This window comes from Macrobrachium nipponense, chromosome 41 (genome assembly GCF_015104395.2).
Source record: "Macrobrachium nipponense isolate FS-2020 chromosome 41, ASM1510439v2, whole genome shotgun sequence".
NCBI classification, from domain to species: Eukaryota; Metazoa; Arthropoda; class Malacostraca; order Decapoda; family Palaemonidae; genus Macrobrachium; species Macrobrachium nipponense.
Window position 1 is genome coordinate 26,692,163 of NC_061102.1, and position 10,000 is coordinate 26,702,162.

At 34.1% G+C, this 10,000-nt stretch overlaps 1 protein-coding gene across 2 annotated transcripts in view; it reads left to right on the forward strand.

Annotated features, from left to right (window-relative positions):
- LOC135212630 (cytosolic carboxypeptidase 1-like) overlaps nt 1–10,000 on the forward strand; it is a 207,378-nt gene that overhangs the window by 9,828 nt on the left and 187,550 nt on the right. Inside the window, exon 1 of one of the 2 annotated variants that reach the window (XM_064246221.1) lies at nt 8,199–8,543. The exons of the other annotated variant lie outside the window; for it this stretch is intronic. The gene's annotated coding sequence lies outside the window, so the exon portion shown is untranslated. Of the gene's footprint in view, nt 1–8,198; nt 8,544–10,000 lie in introns of those variants that run through there. 2 annotated transcript variants of the gene reach the window in all.

A 10,000-nucleotide genomic window follows, 5' to 3' on the forward strand; every position in this document is an offset into this window, starting at 1 on the left:
GTAGACATTTCTAAAGGGCGTTTGCAGCCGTTATTCGGCCCCTGGCTGCATCCACTTTCTAACATTTTTCTGTCATTCCATTCCTTGTTCCTACCTTCGTTTCGTTGCTGTCTAGCCTCTCTAACTATTACTTCCTAGTGGAACTTTCGGGTTTCCGTCCAGTTTCACCTATTGTGCTTCATCTCACTTAGTTTTTGGACCTCTTTTACCTTGCTGTCCAGCCACTCTAGCATCCGCTTTCACTGGCTGAAAGTGTCCCAATATGAAAATAAATAAAAATATTAAAATAATGATAAAAAGATAAAAATAAAAATAATAAAAAATAAACATGAAAATAATAAAAAATAAGAAATGAAAATAACAATAACAATAATAATAATAAAATAAAATAATAAGAAAATAAAAAATAAAAATAGAACTATATAGCTGTATAGCTTAAACATTGTCTTATTCGTTCGTTCTAAGATTAATAGGAAAAATTACTGCTTGCAGCATATAAAAAATTGGCAAATCGTCTTGTGCTATGTCTGCAATTTTATTTCCGATGTCAATGTATTATTTGCCTTTGATGTGGTTTGCTCTAATCTTTAATTTAAGAAAGATTGTTTAAGATTATCTTCAGATTTAAGCCAGACACCTGAAAATGTGAACTCAAAGTATATTTTTACGCTGAATAAATGCGCTCCTCTCTCTCTCTCTCTCTCTCTCTCAACGGAAACTTAAAGGAACCTGATGCAAGGAAATGAGATATTTTTCGAAGCACTTCTCGATAAGTTGGAGAGTTGGTCAAAGATTTACTGCTTAGCGAAACGGTTTCGAAATAGTGCAAGTTGGTCTCTAGCGAATGACGTTGTTGAGAAAATCTACGGGATAGCCACATGACATTTCAGTTACAAAATTCGTCTCTTTGTCCTTGTGATCTTGATGACGAATGATTTTGTGTTCGTTACGATGCGTGGGAAGCTTTTGTGTGTTTGCATATATATATATATATATATATATTATATATATATATATATATATATATATATATATATTGAATTCTTTGCTCTTTTTTTTGGATATGCTTGTCACTACGAAGCCTGAAGATCCAAGTTCAAAGAAATTTTTGGATAAATTGTGATATACTGCAAGCGCATCCAAAAAAGAGCAAAGAATTCAAGAAGGTTAGAGGGCATTGTGGTTATTATGGTTGCATATGTATCTGGTTAAAAAGTGACCAGTATATATATATATATATTTATATATATATATATATATATATATATATATATATATATATATATATATACTTACACACACACACGCACACACACACACACACACACACACACACACACACATATATATATATGTATATATATATATATATATATATATATATATATATGTATGTTTGTATTGATATGATTTATTATATATCAACCTTAAATCATTGGTTCCTTTACCCACTTTCGGAGAAGTTACCATCAATTTTTCTCTGCTAACTTACACGGTGTAATGATAAGAAAACATCATTACTTTTTCCTCATTTCCTTTTGTACATGATTTTTGCGAAGCTCCGACCCTACCACAAATCCTGTGGATTAGGGAATGTCATGAAGAAATAAAGAATTATTAGACTTTAATCATCTGAATAATACGACAAAAAATTTGATGAATAATAAATTTCAACCTGTGGTCAGATAGTTGACGAACGTCCTAATTCTCTCTCTCTCTCTCTCTCTCTCTCTCTCTCTCTCTCTCTCTCTCTCTCTCTCTCTCTCTCACTGTGCTGTCTCTATGCCAGATTCGTACGTGACGGTATAACATGTTGTTTGACGTGGCATGCACCTGTCATTCTTCTATTACTTATTTAGAAGTTTTTCATATTTATGCACTTATATAATGGACGACAATTATGTCTGTACTTTCACAGACGTTCTCTCTCTCTCTCTCTCTCTCTCTCGGGAAAGAGGAAAAAATAGACAAGAAAGACAAAATCTGCAACCTTTTGAAAAGAGGGAATTGCAGATTTGGAGAAAGATGTTACTACAAACATCCTAAGATATGTCAAAACTATGAAATATATGGTAAATGTGCATACTTAGATGGATATGGGGATGATTGCAGAGATCTGCATCCAAAAATATGTAAAAACCTAAAAGAAGGAAAAGGATGTAAGTTCGACAAAAAATGCAAATATATGCACCCTGTAGCCATGAATCATAATCAAATAAATAACCAACCAAGTAATAAAATCCAAAATAAGAAAGAAACAAATAAAGAGAGAAATCAAGAATATCAGGTAAAAGAGAAAAGCAAACCACCAATGAGATATGCAGAAGTGTCAGCAAAAAATTTCAAAGCATCAGCTCCGAAATTCTACTCAAGAGATAATAACTGTATTTATTATGCAAGAGGATATTGCAGAAACGGAGAAAATTTGCAGATTCAGACACAAAATGAATAATTATGATGAAGGAAGATCAATATTATGGAAAAGTTGGATTTTTTAATGTCAGAATTTCTGGAAATGAAAAAAGAACAACATACCAGAACAGGAAAGAGACATGGGAAAATCCTTATTACTACCAGTATTAAATGAAGGAGAAAACACGCAAACCATCATAGTGATGAATGCGCAGGGTTTAGTTACGAGTAACTCAAAAAGAAAAATAGAGTACTTAGAAGAACGAAAACTAACCCAAAATGAAAAGAAAATAGATATAATGAATATAAGTGAAACCTGGTATTCCCAAGAGACTGGGAATGATGATCAAATAAAAGGGTTCCAAACTTATAGATCAGATAGAAAAAATAGGAATCAAGGGGGAACCGCAATATATGGGAAAGACAAAAAACAAGGAAAATATATGAGAAATATAGTAACTCAGAATGTGAACTAATAGCGGTAGAATTTGAATCTGAAAAATTGATGAACATAGTAATATATAGACCTCCTAATACTAAAGAGTTTGACTTAATAATTGAAAAATTGGATGATATATGTAGAAATCACAAGGACTGGACTATTCTCCTATCTGGTGACTTCAACTTTCCTTTCGTAGAATGGAAAGAACGAATAGGAGATTGTGGTTGTACTTATACATATAAAAAAGAGAGTAATAGTAGTGCAGAAGATAAGAGGCAATTTGAAAGCTATTAGATATGCTACTAGAATACAACATTCAACAAATAAATCACCTGCCAACAAGAAAGGAAAAATACTTTAGACCTAGTATTTGTGAACGAGATGTTGAATTATGTTAAAGAAATAATAGTTTATAATGCGAGTATTTCAGACCATAATGTCAATAGGAATTAAACAAAGTTCATTCCAAAGCAACTGAAAATAGAGATAAGCAAGAAAAATGAAAAAGTGGGAAGGATATGGAAAAATACAACCTTCTACAGTAAAAAATATAAAATGGTCAGAAATTAATGAAGAATTAAACAAAGATTGGATAACAATTTTCGTAAGTGATGACATAAGGGTAAATACGGAGATATTATATAAAATATTGGAGAAAATAGTGGAAAAAATATATACCGAAGAAGAAAAGTAAACATCATTCATGCATACAAGAGACAGAAGGATCTTGTTCCAGAAAATCAGAAAGTGGAAAAAAGGTCTTGCAAAAAGAAAAAAATGCATGGAAAGTTATAGAACTAAAAGTAAGATAGAAAATGCAGAACAAAAGATTATACAATCAAAAGAAAATGAAAAACGGACTTGGAAGAAAAAACCCTATTAAATATCAGCAAAACCCAACTATTATACTCATCAATGCGAAGAAGATGAATAAAAGAAGAATAGAAATAGGCCCTCTGAGAATTGAAGGGAGATTAACGAATGAAAAAAAGGAAATTTGCAACATACTGGCAGAACGATATAAGAGAGAATTCACCCCTAGAATAGATAATGGAAGATAATGATATAGAAGTAAGGGATGAAAATAGTGAATATTTAGCTGACATAGATATTAATGAAGCTGATATTGTGCAGGCTATTAATGAAATTAAAAATGGAGCTGCTGCAGGGCCTGATGGAATTCCTGCTATTTTGTTAAAGAAAGTAGTTCATTCTATCGCAAAGCCACTTGCAATATTATTAAGACAAAGTGTAGATACAGGCAAGATTTATGATGAGCACAAATTAGGCATATATTACCCCTACTTTCAAAAGTGGATCAAGACTAGAGGCAAGTAATTATAGGCCTGTGAGTCTAACATCACATATTATGAAAGTGTATGAAAGGGTAATGAAGAAAAATATTATGAAACATTTAATAAAAAATAATTTGTTTAATAAAAGGACAACATGGTTTCGTACCCGGAAAAAGTACACAAACCCAACTGTTAGTCCACCGTGAGAACATATTCAAAAATATGAAAAGCGGAAATGAAACAGATGTGGTTTATTTAGACTTTTGCAAAAGCTTTTGATAAAGTAGACCATAATATATTAGCGAAGAAAATTAGAAAACACAATATCGTGGATAAAGTAGGAAGATGGTTAAAAGAATTTTTACACAACAGAAAACAGATAGTTATTGCAAACGACGAGAAATCGGATGAAGCCAAGGTAATATCCGGTGTGCCGCAAGGTACGGTGTTAGCTGCAATACTGTTTGTTATTATGATTGAAGACATAGACAATAATGTTAAGGATTCGGTAGTGAGTAGTTTCGCAGATGACACAAGAATAAGTAGAGAAATTACTTGTGATGAAGATAGGAACGCTCTACAAAGAGACCTTAACAAAGTATATGATTGGGCAGAGGTAAATAGGATGGTATTTAACTCTGATAAATTTGAATCAATAAATTATGGAGACAGAGAAAGAAAGCTATATGCATATAAGGGACCTAATAATGAGACCATCACAAATAAGGAAGCAGTTAAAGACCTTGGTGTGATGATGAATAGGAACATGTTATGCAATGATCAAATAGCAACTCTGTTGGCAAAATGTAAAGCAAAAAACTGGGAATGTTGTTACGGCACTCAAAACAAGAAAAAGCTGAACACAATGATTATGCTTTATAAAAACATATGTTCGTAGTCCACTTGAATATTGCAATATGATATGGTACCCACACTATCAAAAGGATATTGCACAAATAGAGAGTGTACAAAGGTCCTTTACAGCTAGAATAGAAGAAGTTAAGGACCTAGACTACTGGGAAAGACTACAATTCTTAAAATTATATAGTCTAAAGGAGAGAGAAACGCTACATGATAATTCAGGCATGGAAACAGATAGAAGGAATAGCAGAAAATATCATTGGAACTAAAAATATCAGAAAGAGCAAGCAGAGGTAGATTAATAGTGCCCAAAACTATACCAGGAAAAATAAAAATAAGGAAAGCACACAGGACATTAATCCACTACGCACCAGCATCGATATGCAGCGTCTATTCAATGCGTTGCCAGCTCATCTGAGGAATATATCAGGAGTGAGCGTAGATGTGTTTAAGAATAAGCTCGACAAATATCTAAACTGCATCCCAGACCATCCAAGATTGGAAGATGCAAAATATACCGGAAGATGTACTAAAGCAACTCTCTGGTAGACATTAGAGGTGCCTCACACTGAGGGACCTGGGGCAACGGGGCAACGAACAAGATGTAAGGTCTGTAAGGTCTCTCTCTCTCTCTCTCTCTCTCTCTCTCTCTCTCTCTCAGGGACGACATTTCACTTTCAAAAACGCACGCATTCTCTCTCTCTCTCTCTCTCTCTCTCTCTCTCTCTCTCTCTCTCAGGAACGACAGTTCACTTTCAAAAACGCACGCATTCTCTTTCTCTCTCTCTCTCTCTCTCTCTCTCTCTCTCTGACAAACAAGCAAACAAATTCGCGTGCATGTTGAGTGTTACGTAACATCCCGACGATTGCAACTTTAATACGCTATTTGTTCATTTGTTATTTTTTTGCTTTTTTTATTTATTTGAGTACAAGATCAAAGGGGATAGTTCATTTATAAATTGTATTCTCTGCGTATTGGAAAACCGTCTGAGCCGTTGATTATTATATTATTATTATTGTTTTTTTTTTTTTTTTTTTTTGCTCTATCACAGTCCTCCAATTCGACTGGGTGGTATTTATAGTGTGGGGTTCCGGGTTGCATCCTGCCTCCTTAGGAGTCCATCACTTTTCTTACTATGTGTGCCGTTTCTAGGATCACACTCTTCTGCATGAGGCCCGGAGCTACTTCAGCCTCTAGTTTTTCCAGATTCCTTTTCAGGGATCTTGGGATCGTGCCTAGTGCTCCTATGATTATGGGTACGATTTCCACTGGCATATCCCATATCCTTCTTATTTCTATTTTCAGATCTTGATACTTATCCATTTTTTCCCTCCCTCTTTCTCTTCAACTCTGGTGTCCCATTGCGACATCAATGAGTGATACTTTCTTCTTGACTTTGTCAATCAACGTCACGTCTGGTCTGTTTGCACGTATCACCCTATCCGTTCTGATACCATAGTCCCAGAGGATCTTTGCCTGATCGTTTTCTATCACTCCCTCAGGTTGGTGCTCGTACCACTTATTACTGCAAGGTAGCTGATGTTTCTTGCACAGGCTCCAGTGGAGGGCTTTTGCCACTGAATCATGCCTCTTTTTATACTGGTTCTGTGCAAGTGCCGGGCATTCACTTGCTATGTGGTTTATGGTTTCATTTTTTCGTATTGCACTTCCTACATATGGGAGAGATGTTATTTCCGTCTATCATACTTTGAACATATCTGGTTCTTAGGGCCTGATCTTGTGCCGCTGTTATCATTCCTTCAGTTTCCTTCTTTAGCTCTCCCCTCTGTAGCCATTGCCAATTGTCATCGCTGGCTAGTTCTTTAGTCTGTCTCATGTATTGTCCGTGCATTGGTTTGTTGTGCCAGTCCTCTGTTCTTTCTGTCTTTCTCCTGTCTCTGTATATTATTATTGTTATTATTATTATTATTATTATTATTATTATTAATTATTATTATTATTATTATATTTTGTGTAGTAAAAATCAACAGATTATATAGAAATATACATTGCTAAGTTTTCTATTAAGTTTTGGATATTTACTACACAAACTCGTAGCTATTATTATTATTATATTATTTTGTGTAATAAACATCAAACAATTATATAGAAAACTATATTACTAAGTTTTCTATAAATATTTTGGATTTTTACTACACAAACTCGTAGCTTATTATTATTATTATTATTATTATTATTATTATTATTATTATTATTATTATTATTATTTGTAATGAAAATCAACAATTATATAGAAAACTATATTACTAAGTTTCTATAAATTTTTGGATTTTTACTGCACAAACTTGTAACTGATAATAATAATAATAATAATAATAATAATAATAATAATAATAATAATAATAATAATTCGTTAGAAGCTGAAACAAATTCGTATAGGACGGGCCTACACAAAAGAATATTGATGTTTATTTGAAAGAAATTAGAGATCAGACAATAGGTGTCCGATGTCTAAGGATCCCGAGGGATAAAGGCATATTCAACAGAAGTATAGCGCATTGACAGCTGTTTATGGAATAAACTAATAAGACAATGCCTTATTGTCTACGTCTCTATTTCATTCATTGGTCAGCCATTGGCTACGTTCCCCGTCGGTGGGTGATGGCTTTAAGCCTCCCGTGTGCTGGGGATACATCTTTAATTTGTACCCTGTGCTCTCTCTCTCTCTCTCTCTCTCTCTCTCTCTCTCTCTCTCTCTCTCTCTCTCTCTGGCTAGTCCACCCAGGGGTGTTTGTCCCCTTTTAAATTAGCTGGCCATATTTAAAGAGATCCCCCTCTGGTGGCGTTCCTGTGATTTCCCTCACCCCTATATTCCTCTGCAGTTCAAGAGGACACCATTAAGAGTCTCTCTCTCTCTCTCTCTCTCTCTCTCTCTCTCTCTCTCTCTCTCTCAAGTCAGGGTCATCAGGAAAGTGTGGAAGGCAGCAAAAAATTCCCGCAAACAATTTGGTTATTCGTATGTTTTCGTTCGCTTATCACTCCTGCCCAGTTTTTGTCCCGGACGGTCGGTTACTGTGTCCTTTGTCGTTGCAATCTGCTTTCGGGTGGGCAGAGAAGTGTCAATCCGCTTGTCCGCAGAGAGAGAGAGAGAGAGAGAGAGAGAGAGAGAGAGAAGAGAGAGAGATAGTTAAAACGTTATACATCAGTCAGGGCCGCGGGTCCATTGCAACACTAGTGACTGAACGGAGCGAGGAGAAGGTTGGCAGCTTCCTCTGTCTCGTGTCTAGATCAGTTGGTTGCGGGAGCTGGTGAGGGACGGGTGTGCTTTCGTGGCGAGTGGCCTAGAAACTGTAAAACCCCCTCGACGAGAACAGCCTCTCCAGTGAGGGAATGACGGAGAGTCATTTAGAACTTCCTTGACTCCCGTTTAATTGTTATGAGCGGATCTTGAAGGAAAGGGCTAACGGAAGGCAGAATACACAGAGATAAATAGTTTCATTATCACCGAGGTGTCTGTTGCAATTTGTGATTGCTTCTTTGCCGTTTGTCGACGAGATAATTGTGAGGAAAGGTACTACTCGATTGATTTTTGTTCCGTCTTATGTAATATATGTAATGTACTTCGTCTTGGCGCGCTCGAGAGACTATTGGCATCGAGTTATCAAATATTTTCGCACCCACATAAATATATGTATCAATAAGATATTTGGGACTGTGTACAAACGACGGTTGTATGAGTGTATGTACGTGTTTCACGCGCACACACATACACACGTGCATGCAGACGCTCAAGTTTATATAGGTTATTTAGCTGTGATGGAAAAATATTTTTAAGTGCTAATACTTTCAGGATTATTCATAAGACGTTTCTTATTTCAGCTATGGTTTTATTTTTATATTATTAGCTACAGTTGTCATATTAGACATTTTATGTATAATTTATCATGGTTAGTTGTTACTGACGCACGTCAGTGTATGTCTACAACCAGGTGAAACACACACACACACACACACACACATATATATATATATATATATATATATATATATATATATATATATATATAGAGAGAGAGAGAGAGAGAGAGAGAGAGAGAGAGAGAGAGAGAGCTTGAATACCAAAGTTTCTTGTCTTGCCAAACGTTGATGTACGTATTTTATAAGACTGAAAAATTTAGAATTTATAAAGGAAGAGGATCGTGTTTCATTTGTACTACAGTGTATGTTGGGATTTAGTAATTAATCCGCTCTCTTTTGATTTTGTTTTTTCTTAAGTGAAGAGAACTGAAGTTCTGTTTCTAGATTTATTTTGTACATTCTTTATTTTGTTCTTTTATTCCATTATTACTGTTTTCGTTACTACTATGTCTATATCTATCATTTCCTGACACACAATTGAGTTATGTTATATTGTAACATGTGCTCCTAATGAACCTGTATGAAAATTAGGAAAAAGTTTGGGATATGAACCTCCTTATTTTACAATAATATTTTATTTCGAGTTACTAACGTAATTTATACGAATAGTAGTAATAATAGTAGTAACTATGTATTGTTAATTGTATTTTTAACTTCGGTATTGGTAAGGCACAATAATGCAATAGCTACTTTTACATATTTATTATTATTATTATTATTATTATTATTATTATTATTATTATTATTATTATTATTATTATCAGTATTGATTGTCCATTGATAGTAACATTATTATTATTGTTATATTAGAGTGTTATTTTTACGTTTAGATAATAATAATAATAATAATAATAATAATAATAATAATATAATAATAATTATTATTATTATTTTAATTTTTTAGTTCCATATTTCTTTTATGTTGTTTCTGTATATTTGCATCAAAGATAACATATCTTTCCACAGATGAAACGATAAGAGTAAGTTCTTGACACAATAAGCGGTCCTGTTTTGCATTCCTTCGTATTCTTATTTATTTATCACATTTTCCTCTCTCTCTCTCTCTCTCTCTCTCTCTCTCTCTCTCTCTCTCTCTCTCTCTCTCTCTCT